Source organism: Oncorhynchus tshawytscha, linkage group LG06, assembly GCF_018296145.1.
Source record: "Oncorhynchus tshawytscha isolate Ot180627B linkage group LG06, Otsh_v2.0, whole genome shotgun sequence".
NCBI lineage: Eukaryota > Metazoa > Chordata > Actinopteri > Salmoniformes > Salmonidae > Oncorhynchus > Oncorhynchus tshawytscha.
In genome coordinates this window covers 48,977,056-49,002,960 of record NC_056434.1, presented here as the reverse complement: position 1 = coordinate 49,002,960, position 25,905 = coordinate 48,977,056, and the positions used below count along the sequence as shown (strand labels likewise).

Genomic DNA, 25,905 nt, shown 5'->3' with positions numbered 1-25,905 from the left:
ATCCCCCTCTCCCTAGCTTTTGGAAAAGAAGAAGAGAGTCCAACTCAAGGATATGGGGGAGGATCTGGAGTGCCTCTGTCAGATAATGAGAACAGTGGGGCCTAGACTTGACCATGAAAAAGCTAAGGTACATTCTCTTGTTCCTAGCGGTCTATCTGCTGTCATCCCTATGGCCTGTATGTCTGTCTCTTTCTCTGTTATGACACCACTGTTCATCTCTCCCCCAGTTTGAAATGTATCAGTACATTGGCCAAATACGCCCGCTGTCTGAGAATGTGTCCATCTCCTAACACCACTGTCCATCTCTGCCCTACAGTCTTTAATGGACCAGTACTTTGGCCGTATGTTATCCTTAATGAACAACAAGGAATTGCCCGCCAGGATCCGCTTCCTGCTGCAGGACATGGTAGAGCTGCGAGACAACAACTGGGTCCCCCGCAAAGCTTTCATCGACAACGGACCAAAGACCATCAACCAGATCCGTCAAGAGGCAGTGAAAGTGAGTCAGTGTAGAGAACTGGAATTAATGGCCTGTTCGTCTCATCCTCTCTCTTTGCCGCATCCTCAAAAGGAGGAGAGACCCTGGACCTTCTCATCCAGTACAGTTGAGAAGGAGGCGAGGAAAGAGGACATGAGGAATTGAGGAAAGACCAATTGAGAACGAGCCTGTGTATATCACCATCTAAGTCAAAGTAGCATCTTTGAACCTGTGATGCTCTACCTGTGGCTTCTTAGGCCAAGCTTATTGGTACAGCAACCCTATGCTTTTTCTTTTATAACTGGAGCTTCCTGACAACCCCTCCGGGTCTCTTTTTTTCTTCTGCAAAGCAACTCTCACTTATTACACAACAGAGAATGCCTTCACACATCTAATGGACGCTTATGATTATTCAGTAGTTGCCCAGTATATCTAAGAGTGATGAGTGACAGAGAATGCACATGGCTATATAACTACAACATCAAGAAGCAACAAATAGGATGTCTTTTTGAGCACTATTCACTGGAGTGTGTTTTTGTCTCCCCAGGATTTGGGTGTTTTCATCCCAGCGACCATGGCTCAGGGAATGAGGATGGACTTCTTCCTGGAAGGCCCTTTTATGCCAAACAGGATGAAAATGGAGACTCTCGGGGGATTGGCTGACATGTTTGGACAAATGCCAGGTAGGCACAGGCGTAGGTTTGTCCATCTGCCTGTCTAGGTCTCGTCCATTAACCACTTATTGTCTGCCAGCGTGTTTGAGGGGATCATTTATCACAAAATGAGTAGTTATTTGGGATGTAACATGATTTTGTAGGCCAGTGATTCTACCCAGTCTGACATAAAGTCTACTTCAAACATGCTCTGTGACTGAGAAAATGTGACAGCCAGATGTAAATTCTCACTCCTCTCTAACCTGTCTCCTCAGGTGGTGGGATAGGGACGGGCCCGGGGGTCATTCAGGACAGGTTCTCTCCCACTCTGGGACGTCATCGCTCCAACCCACTCTTCAACGTCAACGGACATAACGGCCACAACACCGCCCCCCAACCACAGTCTCCGTTTGAAATTGGAGCCAACAAGTCTTTTATCAAGTCCAACCAGGTAAATAACTGGATTTGATTTGATTCAATGCAATTTAAAAAAAATTAATAGCGGGAGCATTTTGGCCATATTAATGGTTTAGTAAATTTGCAGCATGTGTGCGCAACGAGGATGAGCTGTCCTTTCTTCCTGCTTGTGGAAAGGAAATGTGTCTCTTCCCGCTAGCGCCACCAATTTATGTTTCTTGTCTGGTCTGTTTTAAAGGTTCAGAATCAGCATTTCCAGAACCAGAACCACCAGAGCCAGCAACAGCAGGTCCAGTCCAACAAGGACATGCCTCCACGTTTCAGCAAGAAGGGACAACTCAACTTAGAAGAGGTACATTAACCCACTCCCCACCAGTCTGGCCACTAGTGCTGAGCGATTAGTGCTTTTTGATATTTGTTTGACTATACAAAAAAAAAAAATCACAATTTTGGGCTTCGATAATAAAAAAAAACATTAACCGCGCTAATTAATACAAATCCCATGATGGTAGTGACTGCCTATGGCTGTTTATTAGTTATTCACATAAATTTAATAAAATATTTCGGTCATTGTGTATAATCTCTATAGAGCTGCTACCTATGTTGTCTGACAAAATCACAATTTTAGTATGTCTTCAAATCTAAAAAGGAATACTTTAATGAATTCTGAATACCAATACCTACATCACGAAGCAACTGCTTTCTATTTATCCTCTTTTGATTGCGCATTCTTCTCTTACATAGCAGGCGTAAAAGAAACACAGACCGGACAAGTACTACATCGCACAGTTCGGGCATGATCTGATTTATCTATAAAGAAACTGCAGTGCACCTTGCATTGAGCTCACAAAACAAACAAAAAACAGAATTAAGTGGAATTCAAATAATTGAACCGACCTCTGTCAATTAGTTGTTTTAAACACTGAAAAATAACCTGATGAAGTCTGCAGTGTATCACCCATTGGGCTATAAAAGAGAAGCGAAAGGATCTTCTTGTATGATCGTTAAATAGAGTTGTATGTTTCTCATATTGAAATTGAGGACTGAGCACAGTTCAGAGCGTGATGTCAGATATGTCACATCAGAATGAGTGCTTCATCCAATGTCTGACAACTGTGAGCGGCCAGCCACATCCTCTAACCAGCCATTAGCATACTCTGCTGCTTCTTTCCGTGATGTGGTTTCTTACATTTCTTACATTTTGTTTAATTATTGGAGCGGCACTCAGCGTGAGCGAAGTGGATACGTATTTTTTCATTTCGCCGGTAAGAACAGTCAAGCCAGTCTGACTAGGCTTGGGTGCCACTGCCATACAGGAAAAACGGAGCACAGTGACAGTCATGCTTGCACCTTTACATTACTGAAAAGCTCAAGTTTCTAGCCCAAACCACCAACTAACTACCTTTCCCACCAAACATTCTGATTGGTTTCATCCTTCCAACTAAAAGTCCCGATTTGACATATCGCTTTACATTAGTATTTTGGGCCCCCAAAAAATGTAATCCAAATTTGAGGAAAGTCATGTCGGAAAAGCGACATCGAGAAGAACACGAGTGAATGCACAGCAGGAGTGAAGCCACTGTCCACAAAAGACGGTGAAGACCCAAGTAATACAAAGTCCTCATTGTTGAAAAATATATTTTGTCACTGAATAAAGACAACTTATCATCAGACAATATCCTGGCTTACCCCTACCATCTAGATCTGAGTGGGCCAGTTCATTTTGCATATCCTGGTGCACTTATTGGCTTGCTATCTGCTAGCAACATGACATTACAACTCTTTGGTCACTTTAGTACCTACCTACCTGATGCGCCTTCATCACTGAGGTATAATAAGAACACACCGAAACCACCAGCATGCTGTTCCTTTCTTGACGTCAAAGCCGTGTTTGAGTTTTTGATAAATATAATTAATTTTGAAAATAGTAGTTTACACTTTTCCAAAAGACAGTTTTATATGGAAAATAATCAGTCTACGTTGTCAGATTTGTGGAAATTATATTGTGCAACCTTCACTTTAACCATAAAACGTCCAGGTTTTAAACAATTAAGTTTGTCATTTTATGAAGCATGTCTTACCTTCAAAGTAGCCTAGCCAAAATATAACCATAGAAATGTTGAGGGAATTATTTTATTAACACTTAATATGTTAAGTTCATGTTTTAAGTATCCCTATATTTCTGTTATTACGGGGCTATCACTCAGTCAAGAGTGCGCCTGCGCAGGGAGTCTCGTTGTTGATGGACCTAGCCTTGAGTGGAATGGCTACCTTGTAGTGTGTTCATTTAGTATATTAAACTTTGTTAAACTGTAACCTTGTCGTTGTGTCATTTCGAGTTAACATTGTAGTTATTAACCATCCTCTGCTACCAATGTGCCACCTCGCTTCGACGAGAAAAGGCCGTACGAAAGTTGGAAAAATTAACTTCGAATCTGGACGAGAAAAAACGAGCACTTGCGGTGGTATTATCGCTCGAAGGAAGAGCGAGAGATACAGCACTGGAAATATCCGTTGAGGATTTGAACAAGGATGACGGTATGGGAACTTTGATCAGAGCACTGGATTCTATATTTCTTAAAGAAGAGAAAGACTGTGCCTACGAGGCATATTCAAACTTTGACAGTGTTACGAGAGATATTTCGGTTGCAATGACGGACTACATCATTGATTTCGAACAGAGGTACAATAGGATGCACAAGTACGACATGGTTCTCCCGGTTGCAGTGTTATCTTTCAAGTTGCTAGATACTGCCTGTCTGGATGGTAGGGATAAACAGTTGGCTTTGACTGCTTGTACTGTGCTGACTTTTGCATCAATGAAGTTGGCACTACATTTTTAAAAACAAAATTGGTGAAAAAATGTCTGTCGCGCCAATAGCAGATGGAATGCAAGTGAGTGACTCAGCATATTACACTGAGCAGCAGAGAAAAGGCGCCAACTAGTCACGTTCTCAAAACAACCAGAAGAGGGTGCCATTTCCCGGCACAAATCCACTGGACAAATATGGAAGATCAAAATGTGCTAAGGACTGTCCTCATAAAAATGAACAAGTTAAACTAACAGAGGAAAATGTAAACACAGAGCAGTGTAACATTACACTGTTTTCAAATGAATCTGCTTCTGACACTGAGATTTTTATAGTTGAATCCTTAGGATCTGCTGTGATTGATACTGCATGTACACGGACAGTGTGTGGTGCAAAATGGCTTGATAGCTATGTCAGTGAACTAAATATGAAAGAAGTACAAAATATGATTGACACACCAAGCAACAGAGCTTTCAAATTTGGAGATGGGAGAATTGTCCATTCTACCAAGAGAGTTAAGACACCAGCAATAATTGGTCAGACAAAGTGTCACATTGAAACAGAGGTGGTGCCTACAGATCCCCTTACTATTAAGCAAAGCTACCCTCAAGAAGGCAGAGGCTGTTCTAGACATAAAAATGACAAGGTACTGATGTTTAAACAACCAGTGACTCTTGAACTTACTACCTCAGGCCACTATTGTGTAAACATTTTAGACACAGACATCACACAGAGTCCATGCAAAAATGAGATACTGACTGACAGGGCACATGGAGATTCTGAAAGTCACAGAGAACATGAACACAAAAGAAAAACACAAAGTATTGTTCAAGCTTCACAAACAGTTTGGACATGCTACAGTTGACAGACTTCAGAAGTTACTCAGCAGTTCAGGGAATAATGATGATGAGAAGTACGAAACTGGAAACAAAGTGTACTACAAACGAGTTGACTGTCAAGAGTGGAAAGGACCGGGAGTAGTCATTGGTCAAGATGGTGTGATATTTTTTGAGGTACGGAGGCATCATTGTCAGGGTGCATCACTCAAGATTGCGGAAAGTAAATTATCAACAAGATGGAGGGGCTGTTGCTGAGAATCAGTCTCCTAATGAAAATGACAAAGACACAGTGACAGACACAAACCTACCAGATGTCGCATCCAATGAAATGGACACTGAAACTGACACAGGAAATGGAGCAGAGACCTACAACCATGCCCCTGTAATACTGTTGAGTGTTCAAATGAGGAAAACATTCAACAACAACCACATGTATTAAGAGAACATGGTTGTTCCAATCTGAAAACTGGACAAACTGTTAAATACATGGACAGAGAAAGTGGTGTTCCACATACAGAAACCGTCATTGGACGAGCAGGAAAAGCCAAAGGAAAACACCAGAACTGGTACAACTTGTAGTACTCTGAACTAGCTGTCTAGAACTGTCACTTGTAGATCATATCAGAATAGAACCAATGGAAAACCGAGAAAAACAATGACATTCAAAAATGATGATGTACTTGAAACAAAGGACGTGTCATTTGACTCAGCTAAGCTAGATGAGCGCAGTAATTGGAGGAAAAATGAAGTGTTTGAGGAAGTCAAAGACTTGGCCAAAAATGTGTCTCAACAAGGTGGGTGTGTACCCTTAAAGAATCCTTAACTGGAATAGTGCCTGAAGTACGTCTAGTGGCTAGAGGTTTTGAGGAGCTGGCTGCTAAAGAACTCCCAAAAGACTCACCGACATGCGCCTCAGTCACTCAGATTGCTGATGTCAGTGATCTGCCAGAAAAAATGGAAACTTTAATTCCATAGACATCAAATCTGCATTTTTGTAGGGGACAGAGCTGTCAAGGGACATTCACATCCGACCTCCACCTGAAGTTAAAAGCGAAGGAACACTGTGGAAACTAAAAAAGTGTGTGTATGGACTGGCAGATGCATCACTCTACTGGTACAACAAAGTCAAGGCAGCAATGCTGAATACAGGTGGAAAAATGTCACAAGTGGATCCTGCAGTCTTCTATTGGCTTGATCAAGACTGCAATGTGACTGGAGTACTTGCCTGTCATGTTGAGGACTTTATCTGGGGTAGCTCACAGACCTTTGCTTCAACTGTGATTCCACACCTCAAAGCTGTTTTCTAGATCGGCCATGAGGAGCATGATCATTTTTGTTATGTTGGAATAGAGTTTATTACAGTTGATGGAAAAATACTGATGCAACAGGAAAGCTATATCAAGAATCTTCAACCCATTCACCTGGATTCTTCAAAAGCCGTACAAAGGAATTCCCCTTTGAAATTGAAGCTGATCAATTGAGGTCAAAGATAGGACAACTTTTATGGGTTGCTAGACCGAGTAGACCTGATGTAATGTTTGATGGTTGCAACTTGCATCTAACACAAAACACGCCACTGTACAAACCATGAGGTGAACAAAGTTGTTCGTAAACTGAAATCACAACAAGTGACTAAAGTTTCAGCACGTTGGAAAAGATGACTCTTTGAAACTAGTTGTCTTCAGTGATGCTTTGCTAGAGAACCTTACAGATGGAGGCACACGGTGGACATCTAATAGGTGAAGGAGGAAGATTCTCACCTATCTGTTGGCAGTCAAAAAGGATCAGAAGGGTTGTCCGAAGCACACTTGCTGGAGAAACCCTAGCTCTTGCGGATGGAATTGACAATGCTATCTTTCATGCAATTCTGTTCTCAGAGCTAACCACTGGTGAGACAAAACGGCACTTTCTACCTGTAGTTTGTGTCACTGACAACTACTCATTAGTTGATGCTGTGAAGTCAACCAAGTCTGTCACAGAAAAAATACTTTGTCTTGAGCTTAACAGCATCAAGGAACTTATTCAAGCCCAGAGAATCCAGCGGATTCTGTGGTCGACCACAAAGGAACAGCTTGCTGACTGTCTGACTAAAAAAGGAGCATCTGGTCTTGTGCTCCTACAGGCTCTCAGTAATGGAAAGTGGCAGCTTGAGTAATACAAATTAAAAACTGTCACACAACCCATTTGTAATGGGGATCTTGAATAATACTTGGACATTTAATTATGTTGTTTTATTTGTCTTTAAAGAAAAGGGGGAGATTGTTAAGTTCATGTTTTAAGTATCCCTATATTTATGTTATTACGGGGCTATCACTCAGTCAAGAGTACGCCTGAGTCTTGTTGTTGATGGACCTAGCCATGAGTGGAATGGCTACCTTGTAGTGTGTTCATATAGTATAGTAAACTTTGTTAAACTGGAACCTTGTCGTTGTGTCATTTCGAGTTAACAAATATGCCATTGAAACCAGAATTTCTCACGTTCTACTGGTTTTCGAATCAATGTTCCTTTTATTGTCCAGCAGCCCAAGGCATAATCGTAGTCATATTGCAGTCGTAACCCATGCTAGTTGACCCATCTTTAGATCTCCACTTTATTTCTATGAAATATTTTCATCTGTCACATAACCGCTCGGCGTGCTGTGCACTTTTGGGAAGTGTTTTCCTGCTAATTGCATTTTGGGACATTCTCACACACAGCCTACAGCCATGTGCGCATTGTTGAGTTTATAATATTTAGAAATATAACTTTATGAACGGTTTGATTTGTTGCATCAGCCTCACTTGCTTTTTAAAATGTTTTTATGTGCAGTGGTCCCAGAACTGTTCCAGATTCTGTTTTGAACCGTGGACATATTTGTTTTGTTTTTATGGTCACGGACGACCGGACGCCCTTAATTTCGAGCCCTGGAGGGAATTCATTTTATTAAGCCATAAGTATTTAGCTGTAATTGTAATGTTGCACTATTTTATATACTACATTTTTGTCTGATTCTCTATGGTAAAAAACTATAGTGATGCATTTAATTTTGTAAAGTGGTTCCTTGCATCATACAATGATGTTAAAATGGTGTTAGAAGTCTCTTGATATTTTGGACAACTAAAAAAACTGTCCTACTTGTCCAAGGGACAAGTGGCAAAAAAAGAGTTAATGTCAAGTCCTGCCTTTTCTATTATAAAGTAAAAAGTATGAAGTTAAATTCAATGTCTTCTATTGAGTAGAGGTGTGAATATCAGGGACACTGGTTTTGTGCAGCACATGTGCAGAACGTATATAGAAGGAGAACAGGCATCCTGGGGAGGGGTGGCTGGGGCAAATCCTGTGGTGTGATGATACTTCACGGTATCGTGATACTTGACATAGTATCACATTGTTATTAAAATGTTCACGTGTTTCCATTCTAACATGCTAACCATTCTGCTACCCCCCCGTGTTGTAGATCAGCCTGAGACCAGCTCAGTCGTTCCTCCTGAATAAGAACCAGGTTCCCAAGCTGCAGCCCCAAATCCCCACCATGATCCCCCCAGTGCCCAGCCCCCCCGAACAAACACCCCTCCATTGGGACAGGTAAGGGATCAGCAGAGCACACTCCACTTCACCTTTTAAAACCGGTCGATTCATTTTCAATTCTGGAAGAAAACTGATATTCAAATTCTTCCCGTTGCTGTTCAATGACGAAATTGGAATGTCAGTTAACCTCTTAAAATGGAATTGACCCCAACTCCGAATCCAACTGGGCTTTTGAGGGCTTGCCATGTTTGTTGTTCCAATGTAGTTCACCTAGTCTTCCCCCTTCTCCCCCAGTCTCCACAGCTCGGCCTCAAAAGCAACCCTCCTCACATTCATGAGAAACCTCATAAGACCAGCAAGAAACCACCACCGGCTAGGGAGGAGCTGCTGAAAATGACAGTAGGCAACAATTTAGTACCGATGTGACTGAATTCTGGTATCACGACTCTTTATCACAATGTATATTATTGGCACCGATACACCGTGCAACACTAAACAAGGTTCACTTTTCACTCTCCCCCTTTAGGAGACTGTTGTAACGGAATACCTGAACAGCAAAAACATTGATGATGCTGTGAACGGTGTCAGAGAGATGAAGGCTCCCAAGCACTTCCTGCCGGAGATGCTGAGTAAGATCATTGTGGTGTCGCTGGACCGGTCAGATGAGGATAAGGAGCATGCCAGCACCCTCATACACACGCTACGCACAGAAGGCCTTGTTACCGGGGATAACTTCATGCAGGTATGTGTCTCTTCCACGCAATATTTTTGACATTCATGTCAAATACTTTTGATGCGCTTGGTAAAGCTTTGTTTTCATCTCACTAATGTCTTTGTCCTAACTTTATTTGTCTCTCTCCCTACATCCTTGCTTCCAAGGCTTTCCTCAACGTGCTTGACCAGTGCCCTAAGATCGAGGTGGACGTGCCGCTTGTGAAATCCTACCTAGCCCAGTTTGCAGCCCTGGCCCTCATATCTGAGCTGGTGAGCGTGTCTGAGCTGGCCCACCCTCTGGAGAATGGAACCCACTTCCCCCTCTTCCTGCTCTGTCTGCAGCAGACTGCCAAGCTCACGGACAAGGAGTGGCTCACTGACCTCTTCCAACAGAGCAAGGTCAACATGCAAAAGATGCTACCCGGTAGGTTGACAACCCTCTCTCTCCACATACTCCCTCTAAAGGCGCTTTAGTGACTGAAATGGAAGGATTTCACTGTGATTTTAAATTTGTCATGTGATGACATCTCATAATCATTAGACTAAAGGCACTTGATATCACGGATGACCAACGAAAGAGACTAATGATTACAATATCTGAACAGTATCAGCAGAGACTGCAGCACATTCATCTTCCATGACAGTGATGCTATGGCGAATCTGACCTGTCTGTCCGTTCTGGTCCTCCAGAGATTGACCAGAACAAGGACCGCATGTTGGAGATCCTGGAGGGTAAGGGCCTGAGCTTCCTGTTCCCCCTGTTGAAGCTTGAGAAGGACCTGCTGCTGCAGATCAAGGCAGACCCCTCACCGCAGGCCATCTACAAGTGGATCAAAGACAACATCTCCCCCAAGCTCCACACCGACAAGGGTTTTGTCAACATCCTCATGACCAGGTAGGGACTGAACCTCCATGATGGAGACTACTTTTTGTTTAAAAAAAATTGTCACTCCTTTTTCTCCAATTTCATGATATCCAGTTGGTATTTAGTCTTGTCCCATTGCTGCAACTCCCATACGGATTCGGGAGAGGCGAAGGTCGAGAGCAATGCTTCTTGACACTGCTTGCTTAAACTGTAAGCCAGCCGCACCAATGTGTCAGAGGAAACACCGTACAGCTGGTGAGCCGAAATCAGTGTGCAATCGCCCTTCCGCCACGAGTCGCTAGAGCGCTATGGGACAAGAACATTACTGCTGGCCAAACCCTTCCCCAACCCAGACGACGCTGGACCAATTGTGCGCCGCATCATGGGTCTCCCGGTCTCGGTCGGCTGCTTCACAGCCCGGGGTCGGACATGGATCTGTAGCGATGCAGTGCCTGAGACTGTTGCGCCACTCCGGAGGCCCGGAGACTACGTTTGAAATCTTATTTAGACTGCTTATGGTTGAATAAATGTATTCATTCAAGGCTTGAGACCAATATGACAGTGGAGTCTAAACTGTACTTTTCACAATACAGAATCGCCCTTTCAGTCTATTTTTGCACAATATTTCATGCACACTGTGGTGGGTGAAGACACAAACTAATGGAATGTGTAAAATACACTTTTGGGAGCATTCATTAGTGTATCCATTTTACCATGCTCTTACTGTTGCTTCCCCTCTCCTCCCAGTTTCTTGCAGTACATCTCAGGGGAGCTGTGTTGTGTGGAGGAGGAGGAGGGCAGTGGTGGAGAGGAGCAGGCGGTGGGGCCCTCCAAAGAGCAGCTGGACCAAGAGAAGCAGCTGCTGCTGGCCTTCAAACCCGTCATGCAGAAGTTCCTACACGACCAGCCCCAGCTACAGGTCTCAGCCCTGTACGCCCTGCAGGTGCACTGCCATGCCAGCCACTTTCCCAGAGGTAGGTTTGCTGCCCCACGCCACTTGCCAGGCTGTCATTGAAACTAATATTTTGGTGGAAACCTATTAACTTTTGCTTTAGTTGTCAGTGATCAAGATTTTTAATTTATTTGATCGTTTTTGGACATGCGAGTAGGATATTCTTCTGTCGACTTCATTGCAACTGTGTCTCTTCTGCTGCGTGTTGTGTGTGTTTATTTCAGGTATGCTGCTGCGCTACTATGTCCACTTCTACGATATGGAGATCATTGAAGAAGAAGCCTTCCTTGCATGGAAAGAAGATATTACCCAAGAATTCCCTGGAAAGGGAAAAGCTTTATTCCAGGTATTTTTTGTTGTGAAATCTGTCACAGTAGACCAACTGGTAGCTTATAAATCACATTTTATTTGTCACATACACATGGGTAGCAGATGTTAATGCGAGCGTAGCGCAATGCTTGTGCTTCTAGTTCCGACAATACAGTAATAACCAATGAGTAATCTAACCTAACAATTCCACAACTACTGCCTTATACACAAGTGTAGGGATAAAGAATATGTACATAAAGATATATGAATGAGTGATGGTACAGAACGGCATAGGCAAGATGCAATCGAGTACAGTATATCCATATGAGATGAGTAATAGGGTATGTAAACATAAAAGTGGCATAGTTTAAAGTGGCTAGTGATACATGTATCACATAAAGATGGAAAGATGCAGTAGATGAAATGGAGTAGACTATATACATATACATATGAGATGAGTAATGTAGGGTATGTAAACATTATATTAAGTGGCATTGTTTAAAGTGGCTAGTGATAATTTTTTTAACATCAATTTCCATTATTAAAGTGGCTGGAGTTGAGTCAGTATGTTGGCAGCAGCCACTCAATGTTAGTGGTGGCTGGTCTGATGGCCTTGAGATAGAAGCTGTTTTTCAGTCTCTCGGGCCCTGATTTGATGCACCTGTACTGACCTCGCCTTCTGAATGATAGCAGGGTGAACAGGCAGTGGCTCGGGTGGTTGTTGTCCTTGATGATCTTTATGGCCTTCCTGTAACATTGGGTGGTGTAGGTGTCCTGGAGGGCAGGTAGTTTGCCCCCGCTGATGCGTTGTGCAGACCTCACTACCCTCTGGAGAGCCTTGCGGTTGTGGGCGGAGCAGTTGCCGTACCAGGCGATGATACAGCCCGACAGGATGCTCTCGATTGTGCATCTGTAGAAGTTTGAGTGCTTTTGGTGACAAGCCGAATTTCTTCAGCCTCCTGAGGTTGAAGAGGCGCTGCTGCACCTTCTTCACAATGCTGTCTGTGTGGGTAGACCAATTCAGTTTGTCCGTGATGTGTACGCCGAGGAACTTAACACTTACTACCCTCTCCACTACTGTCCCGTCGATGTGGATAGGGGGGGTGCTCCCTCTGCTGTCCGCAAACTTGATGATTGAGTTGGAGGCGTGCATGGCCACGCAGTCGTGGGTGAACAGGGAGTACAGGAGAGGGCTCAGAATGCACCCTTGTGGGGCCCCAGTTTTTAGGATCAGCAGGGTGGAGATGTTGTTACCTACCCTCACCACCTGGGGGCAGCCTGTCAGGAAGTCCAGTAGCCAGTTGCACAGGGCGGGGTGACCCCGGGTCTCGAGCTTGACGACGCGTTGAGGGTACTATGGTGTTAAATGCTGAGCTGTAGTCGATTATACACTTAAACATGTGTACCCAGTCCTTTATTCTTTTGTGAGTAAATCATGACAATTGTGCTTGCAACCACAACAGGGTTGCGCTCAGTATGTGGAAAGCATTTGGAAACTGAGTGAAACAGGGAGGTAGCCTCCTACCCGAACTTGTTCAATAACAACACATATTTCTGCTTAACATTCTGCCCTATTTAACATGACCCTGTATAACACTCTCCCCTGTTAGGTCAACCAGTTGCTAACCCTCTACCTCTCTCCTGTTAGGTCAACCAGTGGCTAACCTGGCTGGAAACAGCTGAGGAAGAGGAGTCAGAAGAAGAGGCTGACTGAGAAACAAACCAGAACTGTCAGGCACCATAGAGTAGAGAAACATACCTTGACATACAGTACAGCTATTTATCTATTACCACCCTAATCTCCCCTTTAACTAACCACTGCTAGAGACTGCTTATGTCCTGCAATAATTAGCCAAGCATGTTATCATGGCATAGTAGATAACCATCGAGCTCTGTATAGGCACTGAAGCCTTTCACCTTTATTTTAATGGTTGATTTGTTTTGGGTCCCTGTCCCGTTTCTGCAATATGAATTTAATGTAGCCTATGGACTGTCTCAAACCACATCTGTACTTTTTTTGTTTTGCTCCTACTGTAACCACAGAGTTAGTTTTGCCACAATAACTGACTGACAAGTATTGCATTAACACTATTTGATATGATTTGTTATCCCCTTTAAAGAAAATGTTTATTTGACACCTGTTTAGGGTCTTTTCCCTAAAGGGCATGCAAAATATGTCCAATCTAGAGAGTAAGTCAACAAAACCATGGTCTTAGTCAACTGAATCTTGCCTAAAATCTTTGTTTTAAACCAAAGATCTCTTCGAATGCCCTGTTGCTGATAAAGGAGCATGTTGCATTTTGTTTATGGGAATTCTATTCTTCCCACGCAAGGCTGTAGTGGTTGCAATACTCATTCTTTAATTGTTACATAAACTGTAAGTTAATCATTGGTGTGCTGCTGTAACGTTTCAAAAGTTGCCTTTGTTTTTACCTCTTAGATGGGCTTTGTGTTTCATGTTGGGATACAGAATATCCTTTTTTTTTTGAGAGAGAAATGCCTATACAAGAAAGCCCAGCCCAATGCAGAAATGTTGATATAAATATCCTGGTCTACTAACACAATACAACCCCTGTATTGGACTTCCAATGAAGCTCGATCTGGTTTACTAGTGTGAACGTCAAAGAACGTAACAAATGTCACCTTTTTAAAATTAATTGGATGACTTCTTACCTCCGCATCCCTTTTGCCTGTAAAGTTTGTCAAAGGTGGGGGTACAGGAATATATTTTCCCCAGCATATTGAGTTTACACCGATATGTTTAAGTTAATTTTTTAATTGGCGAATAAAAGCTTGTGAGAAAGTTGTATAGCGCATAAAGGCTTACCATACTGAACTTAAATCTTAATGAAGTCATGGAATAAAATCTTCACTTTGCCCAACAAGATTAGCCAATGTGCTCACAAACCATGTGTATGTAGAAAGCAATGGATTTTGATCATGTTGTATTCAAGTGATGAGTATTGTGCACTGATATTGCTTAACCGTCAATAAAGTCCAATACTTGAGCACTGACACATTTTTGTTGTCCTTTGCACTATTTTAATTCAAATGTTACATTTTCTCATGCTGATTATGATTAATTGTGGCTTTATTTTGCATGATGAAAGTTGACTTCACATTTTTACCTTTATAAAAGGATAACAAACAAAACATTGTTGCAATATATCATTAGATCAAGAGGCTATTCTGAAGTGGGTTGTAAACTAGTCAGTGTTGAACGATGTGTGTAATGCAGTCTTTCCTGCTTCTCTGGATGCCCCCCCCCATGCCAGGAGACAGGTCCTTTCCCACTCGTGGGGGCAGATACTCTTGGGAAAAGGAAGCAGTCACAAAAGTGTGAACATATAGTACTGTACATCTGCATATTCCATGTAAACTGAACCTGACTTGGAACAAAAATATTTCAAGGAATGGAAAAACAACCTCACTGGGAAAAAATGGTCAAGGCATCTTATGAGTGCCAAATTTGATAATGTGCTTGGTTACCTGGATGAGCTCCTGTCAGCATCCTCGGACCCAGGCTCTCGTGTGGAGATTAAGACGGGGTCCCCTTCCTGAGAGAGGGGAGTAGGGTAGAATAACCTTTGTACAAACCTCATCGCTTGACCTAGTGATGTTCAAAATGGCACCGACAGAGCTGCCTCGCTTTTAGTCCTTAGGATACTTTGCAGCATTTTTTTTTTTATGTATTTCTTACATTGTTAGCCCAGAAAATCTTAAGTGTTATTACATACAGCCAGAAAGAACTATTAGATATCAGAGCGGCGTCAACTTACCAGCACTACGACCAGGAATACGGCTTTCCCGAAGCGGGTCCTTTGTCCGAACTTCCCAGGGCATTTGAGCAGATTCCAGAGGCTGACAAAACAATACTGCCAGAGAAGACGTAGACGGAGCGGTCTTCTGGTCAGACTTCGAAGGCGCGCACACCACCCACCACTTCCGAGTATATTACTCGCTAATGTCCACAAGTATTTTGCTCCACTCGCAATAACATCTGCATGTGACCAATAAAATTTGATTTGATCCTGTCAAATGGTAGTTTAAACCTTCTCACCATTATGTTCCTGGAAGTGCCATCTCGGTTTTTCAGAATCTTCACACTCTGGTCACTCTTTCATGCACAGGGAAAAAGCTCCTCATATTCGCTCGACACTGGGGAGAAGTCAGTCAAATCAAATGATTAACTAGTAAGTGAGGAATTTACCCATGGCCTGACAACCATTAGCTGGTCAACAGCTAGATGGCGCTATTGTCTGTCATTCTGATCACATCTCAGCTACCTGAGAAAAGTGGATGATTGCTGATACATTGGGTGCTGCAGAAGGGGTCAGAGTCTGGCTCACTGCTTTGTTCTGCTTCTGAGACTTGAGGTCCTCCTTAGTGCTGAAGATGTCTGCCAGCGCCTGTTTCTCCCTCCAGTTGAGACACTTAGTTGTGCCCTCCTGCCTCTGCCAAGCGCTTCTCCAGGTCAGCTTCCTGCTTCATCTGGCTGGCCTCTGTTCCTCCGCCACCAATGCCCTGGGCCTGGAACTCATCTTCCTAAGGAAAGACATCACAGTGGATAGTCTCATTCACAAACTGTGTGGTCTAACGAGTATAGCTGAGCCTTAAACCCTGGAATGGCATGTAGGTTGTGTCCATATTACAGTTTCTCAATTGCTTAGACACAATTCCTGGAACAACTCATAATTTTCTCAAATCTTCACACACAATTGTAAAAACTCACACCCAACGATTTAAACATCTAACTTCTGGGTCCCAATTCAAACTTTTCCCTCCGACAACACACACAAGCTGTCAAAAACACAGACTACATGACTGTTTGTTACGCACCAGAGGGATTAATTCAAAACACTGCTACCAAAATGTTTAGAATAGGTTTTCAGAGAAATAATTTGGAACATGGTAAAATCACAGCACTGACTATCCAGATAACCCTTTCAGGAACACCCTGGCGAGAGAAATTCAAAATAGTACTGTAATAAGTACCTCTTACATTACTGGATAAGGGAATACTACTGTATGTGCTGTTTTGGTCAAAAACCTGACCTTTGAAATGTCACACTGACAGAACATGTAAGTAAGAGTCCATGCACAGTACAATACCCAATTTCTAAAAGCTTTATTTCCAAATGCAGCAAATGTACAGGTTACTCAACATCAGCGTTCTCATCATCTCGTCTCAGGTCTGGGTCAGGCCATAATATCTCATCAACGTCACACATTGTTTGCTCTTGCCAGGCAGCATGGGGAAAATGCCCTTGTGTGACTTAGAAAACCCTGGAGAGACTTCACAGACACCATTGCCTCCAGGAGGTTTTTACTGTGCGTAGGGGTTGCGGTCATACACTCTTCACCACTATGCTGAGAAAAATTCCTCAATCGGATTCAGAAATGGGGAATATGCTGGCAAAAAATAATAATAGTGAACCCGGGGTGGTCATTGAACCAGGAGCAAACCAGAGCAGCCCGATGAAAACTCACGTTATCCCAAGTGACAACATATTGGGCTTGCTCTGGTTGCCCTGGCTCCCCTTCCTGTTGAAGAATGTTATTGTGCAGATGATCTAGAAATTGAAGGAGTTGTGCCATGTTGTATGGACCCACTTTGACATGGCGTTGGAGGACGCCACGATTGCAACACATAGGGTGATGTTGCCTCCCTTTTGGCCAGGAACTTGTATGATGGCACGGTATGATATCATGACCAATGATTTTGCGCCCCCTTTTGTGCCTTTTTGTTAGGTTGAACCCTGCCTCGTCGATGAAGATGTACTCCTGTGGGTCAGCCATGGCATCCAGCTCAAAGATTCTCTACAAAAGTAATTTAAAAAAAACACACATTTTAGTTTACTACTGTACTGGAATGAAAGATTGTGTCCTGCAGTTACTGTAACACATTACTATACAGTACTGTATTGATATGCTGGAGAGATGGGCCATACTCTACATACTGTAAGAATTCTGTACAGTACAGCACATAATACCCGAACATATTGGAATCGTTGCTCCTTTGGAATCGTTTGCATTCCTTTCAAAAGGCACACGGTACAGCTGCTTTGTCCTTATGTGGTTCTTCTGATCGATCCGGTCAATGGTGGAAATGCTGATGCTGTCAATTCCTTGGAAGACTACCTGGTCTTCAACTATTTGGGTTTGAAATTCCCTCAAACGGATGGCATTATTGGCAATCCCCATATTCACCAGGGCAGTCTCCTGCTCAGCTGTGAGAAGTCTCCGCCTAACTCCAATAGATGGCTGCCTCTCAGTTCTGCAAAAATTATGGTCATCCATTACCGTGGTAAAAACTACACTGAGAACAAAGTGGAGATTCAGTCTATATGCACTACAATATTACATGTACCACAGTAACAACAAGGCAGTTAACCCACTGTTCCTAGGCCGTCATTGTAAATAAGAATTTGTTCTTAACTGACTTGCCTAGTTAAAAAAAAAAGAAACTTTCTGGAAAACTGCATGTAGAAATGTAGTGAATTGAGCCAACACAATAGCCTATTCTACATGACAGATATTCCCATATCTGTTCTACACATATCTGTGCTACACAATACATTTCTATGTGAACATTTTGTGACATCACACTCCCCTGAAAGGCCCCAGCACTAATATCACCATCAAATATTGACAATTATCAACACAGTGTCAATGGTTCAACCACATTTTCATCATCATTCCAGTTGTCATAACTCGTGAAGCGGCCATAGTCCACACACACCCATATCACTGCTTCAGTCATATTTGTTATGTACTAGATAGGTAAGTGAATTCACACAGATGTTTTATGTATTGGTGTCTATTAATAGGTGACAGAACTATGTCAGTGTTAGTCTTCCCTGGTTAACCTAAGCTCTGAGTGATGGCTGAATTTAGACTGATTCTATTTTAGCCTACAGCCCAGTCCCAAATCAACCACTAGCATCTAAACCCTGTGCTCTAATCTGGGAGGATTACATAGGTGTTGTCATGACGTTAGTACCATTAATGTGATGATGATTATTTTATCAAATCAATTAACTATGTTTAAGTATTACGATGATTAAATTAATCATGTAACAATTAACTCATTAGCAATCTTGGGGCACCACGGAAAAAGTTTGTTTAGTGAGTTACCGTTTACCGAATTAACTCTACCGATATAAATATGTCGTTTTCAAGTCAACCATTATTTATCATTATTACCTCAGTCTCATTCTGAATGTCGTTGACTTCAAATCTGCACCAACCCTAGTCTCCATGATGAATCAGTGATACAAACATTGCCTTAATGATTTATTTACTGATTAACTAAATAATCACACAGAATTACATAAACACACACAGGATAGATTATACATTGGTTATTAACATGATGCAATGAAAAGTCCCTAGTGGACTAACCCGATATGATGGCTTGGTTACACAATGAAAGGGGGTGGGGAACGAAAGAGCGGTAGGAGGAGAGACAAAGGAATTCAATCATTGTAAATGTGGATATTTAGCCCCCTAACAACCGCTCATTCGGATTTGGAAACGCAAAGTACATATTTACGCTTGTATGTCTTTGTCATCGCTCTCTGGTGAAATCCCCAGATCAGTCTGTGGAGAGTAAAAGTCTCTGGTTGTCCACCAGAGGTATCCTTTGTAGTTGTAGTAGGTTGGTCTCGGAGTATCTTTTAGAACGGATCTTCCAGAGGTGTACCACGTGGTGTTCAGCGGTCCTTGTCCTTCGCTCTGTTTGTTTATAATAGATACCCTAGAGATACCTATAGAGGTGAGAGGATATTGTTATTTGTCTCTTGTCTTCAGTTGAGTTTCCTAGGCTAACAGTGCATAAACAGCTGCAGGCTGAATGTGCCTGTGCAGTCTTCTTCGAGAGAGTTTCAGGGTCTCCGCATTTTCTGGTCTGGTGGAGATTTTCTTCTTCTCTGTTGAATGTTTGAGAGTTTCTAACCATTTCATCTCACGCTGTCAGTCACGCTGGTCTGATGTAAATTTAGTTAGGAGTCCTTTTTATAAACAATTGGGGAACAAGGGCATTCTCTCCTTTTGTCATAATGTCTGTGCTAACATGGGCGTGGTTAATGACTGGGTAAACCTTTACATGAAATACAATTCTCATTTAGATGGATAAAATCACCTTTCATTTTCTCACAAATAGTGTAATGATAGTTTCACATGTAAATCATTAAAGTACAACATTTACATATATAATAATGGCATTTTTTGAATCTGAAACAATACTAAAATAAATGTTTGAAAAATAGATACAAAAGGTTCAAAATATAATTATATTTTTAACAACCTTGTCGGGAGAGTCCTTATACACTCCAACATTGTAAAGCCATTCTCTTCATACAACTATTAATTGCTAAGAAATTCTCTTAAAATATATATTTTTTAAACCTATGCTTGCAGTATTCAGACAGAGAGAGATGACTTGCAGCAACCCAAGTACATCCAAAGGCTGACTTCAAACATCTTGTTTTTGTCCCATCATAATTATGACTAAAATATGAACAGACAAATAAAACATTTAATCAGTGCAAAATACTGATTTAAATTCAAAAAGTTTTTTTATAGTAGTTAAAACCTATTATGGCTTTCCCGTTAACGTGAGCGATATGACAAGAGCCAGTCAAAGTGTAGGGCGCCATTTTGAAAACATCAAAAATCTCATAATTAAAATTCCTCAAACATACATGTATCTCATACCATATTAAAGCTATTCTCGTTGTAAATTCCACCACAGTGTCCGATTTCAAATATGCTTTACAGCAAAAGCACCACAAACGATTATGTTTGGTCACCACATAGCCACTGAAAAACACAGCCATTTTGTTTTTTGAGACAAAGAGAGGAGTTTCAAAAAGCACAAATAGAGATAAAATTAATCACTAACCTTTGATGATCTTCATCAGATGACACTAATAGGACTTCATGTTACACAATACATGTATGTTTTGTTTGATAAAGTTCATATTTATCAAAATATGAGTTTACATTGGCGCGTTACATTCACTAGTTCCAAAAACATCCAGTGATTTTGCATAGCCACATCATTCAACAGAAATACAAAATAGTTTTAGAAACGTCAGAGTGTTTTCTATCTAATACCAATAATATTCATATTGGTATTAGATAGAAAACACTCTGACGTTTCTAAAACTGTTTGAATGATGTCTGTGAGTATAACAGAACTCTTATGGCAGGCAAAATCCTGAGTTGAAATCAAAACAGGAAGTGAGAAATCTGAGTCCCCAATGAAATCCCCTTGAGATATTAATGATGTTGCACTGCCTAGGGGTTCCACTAGATGTCAACCAAAATATACATTTTAATGAGACTTCTATGGTGTTGTGGGAGTGAATGAGAGCAGAATGTATAGCAACTGAGACTGAGGAGCAGGCGGTTTACTTTGGGCAACTTATTCATCCAAGCTACTCAATACTGCCCCCCAGCCATAAAAGGTTAAAGGAAGCAGACTGCTCCGGTCTCCCTTTGCTGTTAACACGAGATCAAACTGCACCAGGGTTAGGAGTCAGGGACGAGAGACTAGCTAGAAGACAAATATGACCTGTCCCAAAACATTACCTAGCCTCTAATCCCTAGATCTGAGAGGACTGGATAGTTGATGAATTGTGGCTACTACTATATTGATTAAACCTATCCAAGTCTTTCAGATCTACATAATAATACATGGGACTTATATAGCACTAACCCAAAGTCTTTACTTTACAATTGTAGAAATTAAACCCCCCAAAAACAGGAATCAAAACAACATCAGACAAAACAAGAGAAGGATGGGCTCAAGGAAGGGATGTATTAGTGAATGGGCGGGGTAGGGTTGGGGTTTGGATATGAACCCGGTTTAAGGCAAGGGGTGCGACTGGAGTTAGGATTCAAACCTGATTCAGGGTAAGGGGTAGGGTAAGGGTTTGGGTTAGGTGGTGCTCAGTATGACGGAGAGAGGAGTATCTTTGAAGTGTATTGCTTTGTGTGTGTGTGTGTGGGGGGTGGGGGGGTGGTATGGTATGCTTTCGCTGTAAAAGCCTTTTTGAAATCTGACACCGTGGTTGGATTCACAAGAAGTTAATCTTTAAACCTATGTATAACACTTGAATGTTTTCTGAATTTTTCTAGTCAGTATTTCTGTTTTTGAATTTGGCGATAGCGTCCCACTTACCCTAGAGAGGTTTTACTGTACTGTCCAATTTACAGTAGCTATTACAGTGAAATAATACCATGCTATTGTTTGAGGAGAGTACACAATTATAAACATGAAAAGTTATTAATCCTAGTAAAAATTCCCTGTTAGGATCACCACTTTATTTTAATTTATTTCAGCTTTTATTTCTTTCATCACATTCCAAGTGGGTCAGAAGTTTACATACACTCAATTAGTATTTGGTAGCATTGCCTTTAAATTGTTTAACTTGGGTCAAACGTTTCGGGTAGTCTTCCACGAGCTCCCCACAATAAGTTGGGTGAATTTTGGCCCATTCCTCCTGACAGAGCTGTTGTAACGGAGTCAGGTTTGTAGGCCTCCTTGGTCGCACATACTTTTTCAGTTCCGCCCACATATTTTCTATAGGATTGAGGTCAGGGCTTTGTGATGGCCACTCCATGCCTTGACTTTGTTGTCCTTAAGCCATTTTGCCACAACTTTGGAAGTATGCTTGGGGTCATTGTCCCTTTGGAAGACTCATTTGCGACCAAGCTTTAACTTCCTGACTGATGTCTTGAGATGTTGCTTCAATATATCCACATAATTTTCATACCTCATGATGCCATCTATTTTGTGAAGTGCACCCGTCCCTCCTGCAGCAAATCACCCCCACAACATAAATGCTGCCACCCCCATGTTTCACGGTTGGGATGGTGTTCTTCGACTTGCAAGCCTCCCCCTTTTTCCTCCAAACATAACGATGGTCATTATGGCCAAACAGTTTTATTTTTGTTTCATCAGACCAGAGGACATTTCTCCAAAAAGTACGATCTTTGTTCCCATGTGCAGTTGCAAACCGTAGTCTGGCTTTTTTATGGCGGTTTTGGAGCAGTGGCTTCTTCCTTGCTGAGTAGCCTTTCAGGTTATGTCGATATAGGACTCGTTTTACTGTGGATATAGATACTTTTGTACCTGTTTCCTCCAGCATCTTCACAAGGTCCTTTGCTGTTGTTCTGGGATTGATTTGCACTTTTTGCACCAAAGTACATTCATCTCTCAAAGACAGAAAGCGTCTCCTTCCTGAGTGGTATGACGGCTGCGTGGTCCCATGGTGTTTATACTTGCACACTATTGTTTGTACAGATGAACGTGGTACCTTCAGGCGTTTGGAAATTGCTCCCAAGGATGAACCAGAGGAGTGGAGGTCTACAATTTTTTTCTGAGGTCTTGGCTGATTTATTTTGATTTTCCCATGATGTCAAGCAGAGTTTGAAGGTAGGCCTTGAAATACATCCACAGGAACACCTCTAATGGACTCAAATGATGTCAATTAGCCTATCAGAAGCTTCTAAAGCCATTATATCATTTTCTGGAATTTTCCAAGCTGTTTAGAGGCACAGTCAACTTAGTGTATGTAAACTTCTGACCCACTGGAATTGTGATACAGTGAATTATAAGTGAAATAATCTGTCTGTAAATAATTTTGGGAAAAATGTGTTGTGTCATGCACAAAGTAGATGTCCTAAACGACTTGCCAAAACTATAGTTTGTTAACAAGAAATTTGTGGAGTGGTTGAAAAACTAGTTTTAATGACTCAAACCTAAGTGTATGTAAACTTCCGACTTCATCTGTATATATCGACAAGTGCCCAAAGCCGCGCCTCATCTCTGATTCTCCACTGGGCGCACAATATCAAGTGTGCGTATATGCTATTTAGTGTGGTCTCAATCAAATGATCCATAGCCTAGCACTAAGTGCATGCTCGGAGAAGCACAGAGCAAAGTTATATTTCCAAGACAGTTGCTGGGATGGTGTAAATTACAGTCGTGGCCAAAACATTTGAGAATGACACAAATATTAATTTCCACAAAGTTTGCTGCTTCAGTGTCTTTAGATATTTTTGTCAGATGTTACAATGGAATACTGAAGTATAATTACAAGCATTTCATAAGTGTCAAAGGCTTTTATTACATGAAGTTTATGAAGAGTCAATATTTGCAGTGTTGAACCTTCTTTTTCAAGACTTCTGCAATCCGCCCTGGCATGCTGTCAATTAACTTTTGGGCCACATCCTGACTGATGGCAACCCATTCTTGCATAATCAATGCTTGGAGTTTGTCAGAATTTGTGTGTTTTTGTTTGTCCACCCGCCTCGAGGATTGACCATAAATTCTCAATGGGATTAAGGTCGGGGGAGTTTCCTGGCCATGGACCCAAAATATTGATGTTTTGTTCCCCGAGAGACTTAGTTATCACTTTTGCCTTATGGCAAAGTGCTCCATCATGCTGGAAAAGGCATTGTTCGTCACCAAACTGTTCCTGGATGGTTGAGGTCCTGCATGACACAGGACTGATGGTAGCGCTCACCTTGGCTTCTCCAGACAAGCTTTTTTCCAGATGCCCCAAACAATCAGAAAGGGGATTCATCAGAGAGAATTACTTTACCTCAGTCCTCAGCAGTCCAATCCCTGTACCTTTTGCAGAATATCAGTCTGTCCCTGGTGTTTTTTCTGGAGAGAAGTGGCTTCTTTGCTGCCCTTCTTGACACCAGGCCTTCCTCCAAAAGTCTTCACCTCACTGTGCATGCAGATGCAGTCACACCTGCCTGCTACCATTCCTGAGCAAGCTCTGTACTGTTAGTGCCCCGATCCCGCAGCTGAATCAACTTTAGGAGACTGTCTTGGCGCTTGCTGGACTTTCTTGGGCTACCTGAAGCCTTCACAACAATTGAACCGCTCTCCTTGAAGTTCTTGATGATCTGATAAATAGTTGATTTATCACACTGGCAGCAATATCCTTGCCTGTGAAGCCCTTTTTGTGCAAAGCAATGATGACGGCACGTGTTTCCTTGCAGGTAACCATGATTGACAGAGGAAGAACAATGATTCCAAGCACCACCCTCCTTTTGAAGCTTCCAGTCTGTTATTCGAACTCAATCAGCATGATAGAGTGATCTCCAGCCTTGTCCTTGTCAACACTCACACCTGTGTTAACAAGAGAATCACTGACATGATGTCAGGCTGGTCCTTTTGTGGCAGGGCTGAAATGCAGTGGAAATGTTTTTTGGTGATTCAGTTAATTTGCATGGCAAAGAGGGACTTTGCAAATAATTGCAGTTCATCGGATCACTCTTCATAACATTCTGGAGTATATGCAAATTGCCATCATACAAACTGAGGCAGCAGACTTTGTGAAAATTAATATTTGTGTCATTCTCAAAACTTTTGGCCAATACTGTACATTTATTCACTCTGTGACAGGGTTGGATCCTATATGCTACTTTTATTGTCCTGTAAATGGTTCAGTGCCTATAATTTAGACTGTGTGTAGAATTGGGCATAAAGGAAATGACCTCTACTAATAAATTACTACTAGATTATAGTGATAAGGAAAACAGCATACACATTTGGCTTGTGTATTCATTTTCCTATAACTAAATCATAAATCCATTATTTTTACAAAAAAAGAGAAGATCCTGCCATGGAAAAGACGACTGGGTGGACATAAACTGTAAAGGAGGGGAAGTAACTCACACCATGCAGCAGGACACCTTCAGCTGTGGGGTCTTAGCAATGCAGGTTTGATAGTTATATTTTCAATAATGAATGGCTAGCTGTTATGTGACAATTAGGTTAAAAACTCTATTTTATTTTTTGGTGTAGATGGCCAAGGAAGTTACACAGAACGTCCCCAACATCCCCTCCCAAATCGATATGGAACGTTCAAAAATAAATGGAGCAACTGCGAAAAGAAATGGCTGAGGATATACTATAAATGTCTGGTATGTAATGACATTTAATTCAAAGTAAATGTTCATTGTTTATTTTTATGTAGTTGTGTGGGACAGCCATATGTTCAGTTCATGCCTATGATTTCAGAGTTCAACAAAGCCAACAACTGCTTCATGTGTGCCACTGATAAAGAACCTGGATGTGGCCCAAAGACTGACTGGGTTAGTAACTTTATTTAACATGTTTATAATCTTTTGACAACAGTGACGGCATAGAAGACACTTTATTATACACTTTAACACAATGGATGGCTAATTCGTCATTCTGCATTGATATTTGATATTATTTATAACGTGCTACGCATCGTTTTGTTTTGATTGAATGTTTTGCCTGCCAACGGTGGTTCTATGTGCTGTGCCTAGGAATGAAGATAAAAGAGTTCAACAGAGTAAACAAC

The 25,905-nt window shown here is 41.8% G+C and overlaps 1 pseudogene; it reads left to right on the top strand.

The window, feature by feature from the left end:
* Positions 1–14,562, top strand: part of LOC112253492 — a 107,410-nt pseudogene extending 92,848 nt beyond the window's left edge.
* The last annotated feature ends 11,343 nt before the right edge of the window (positions 14,563–25,905 follow it).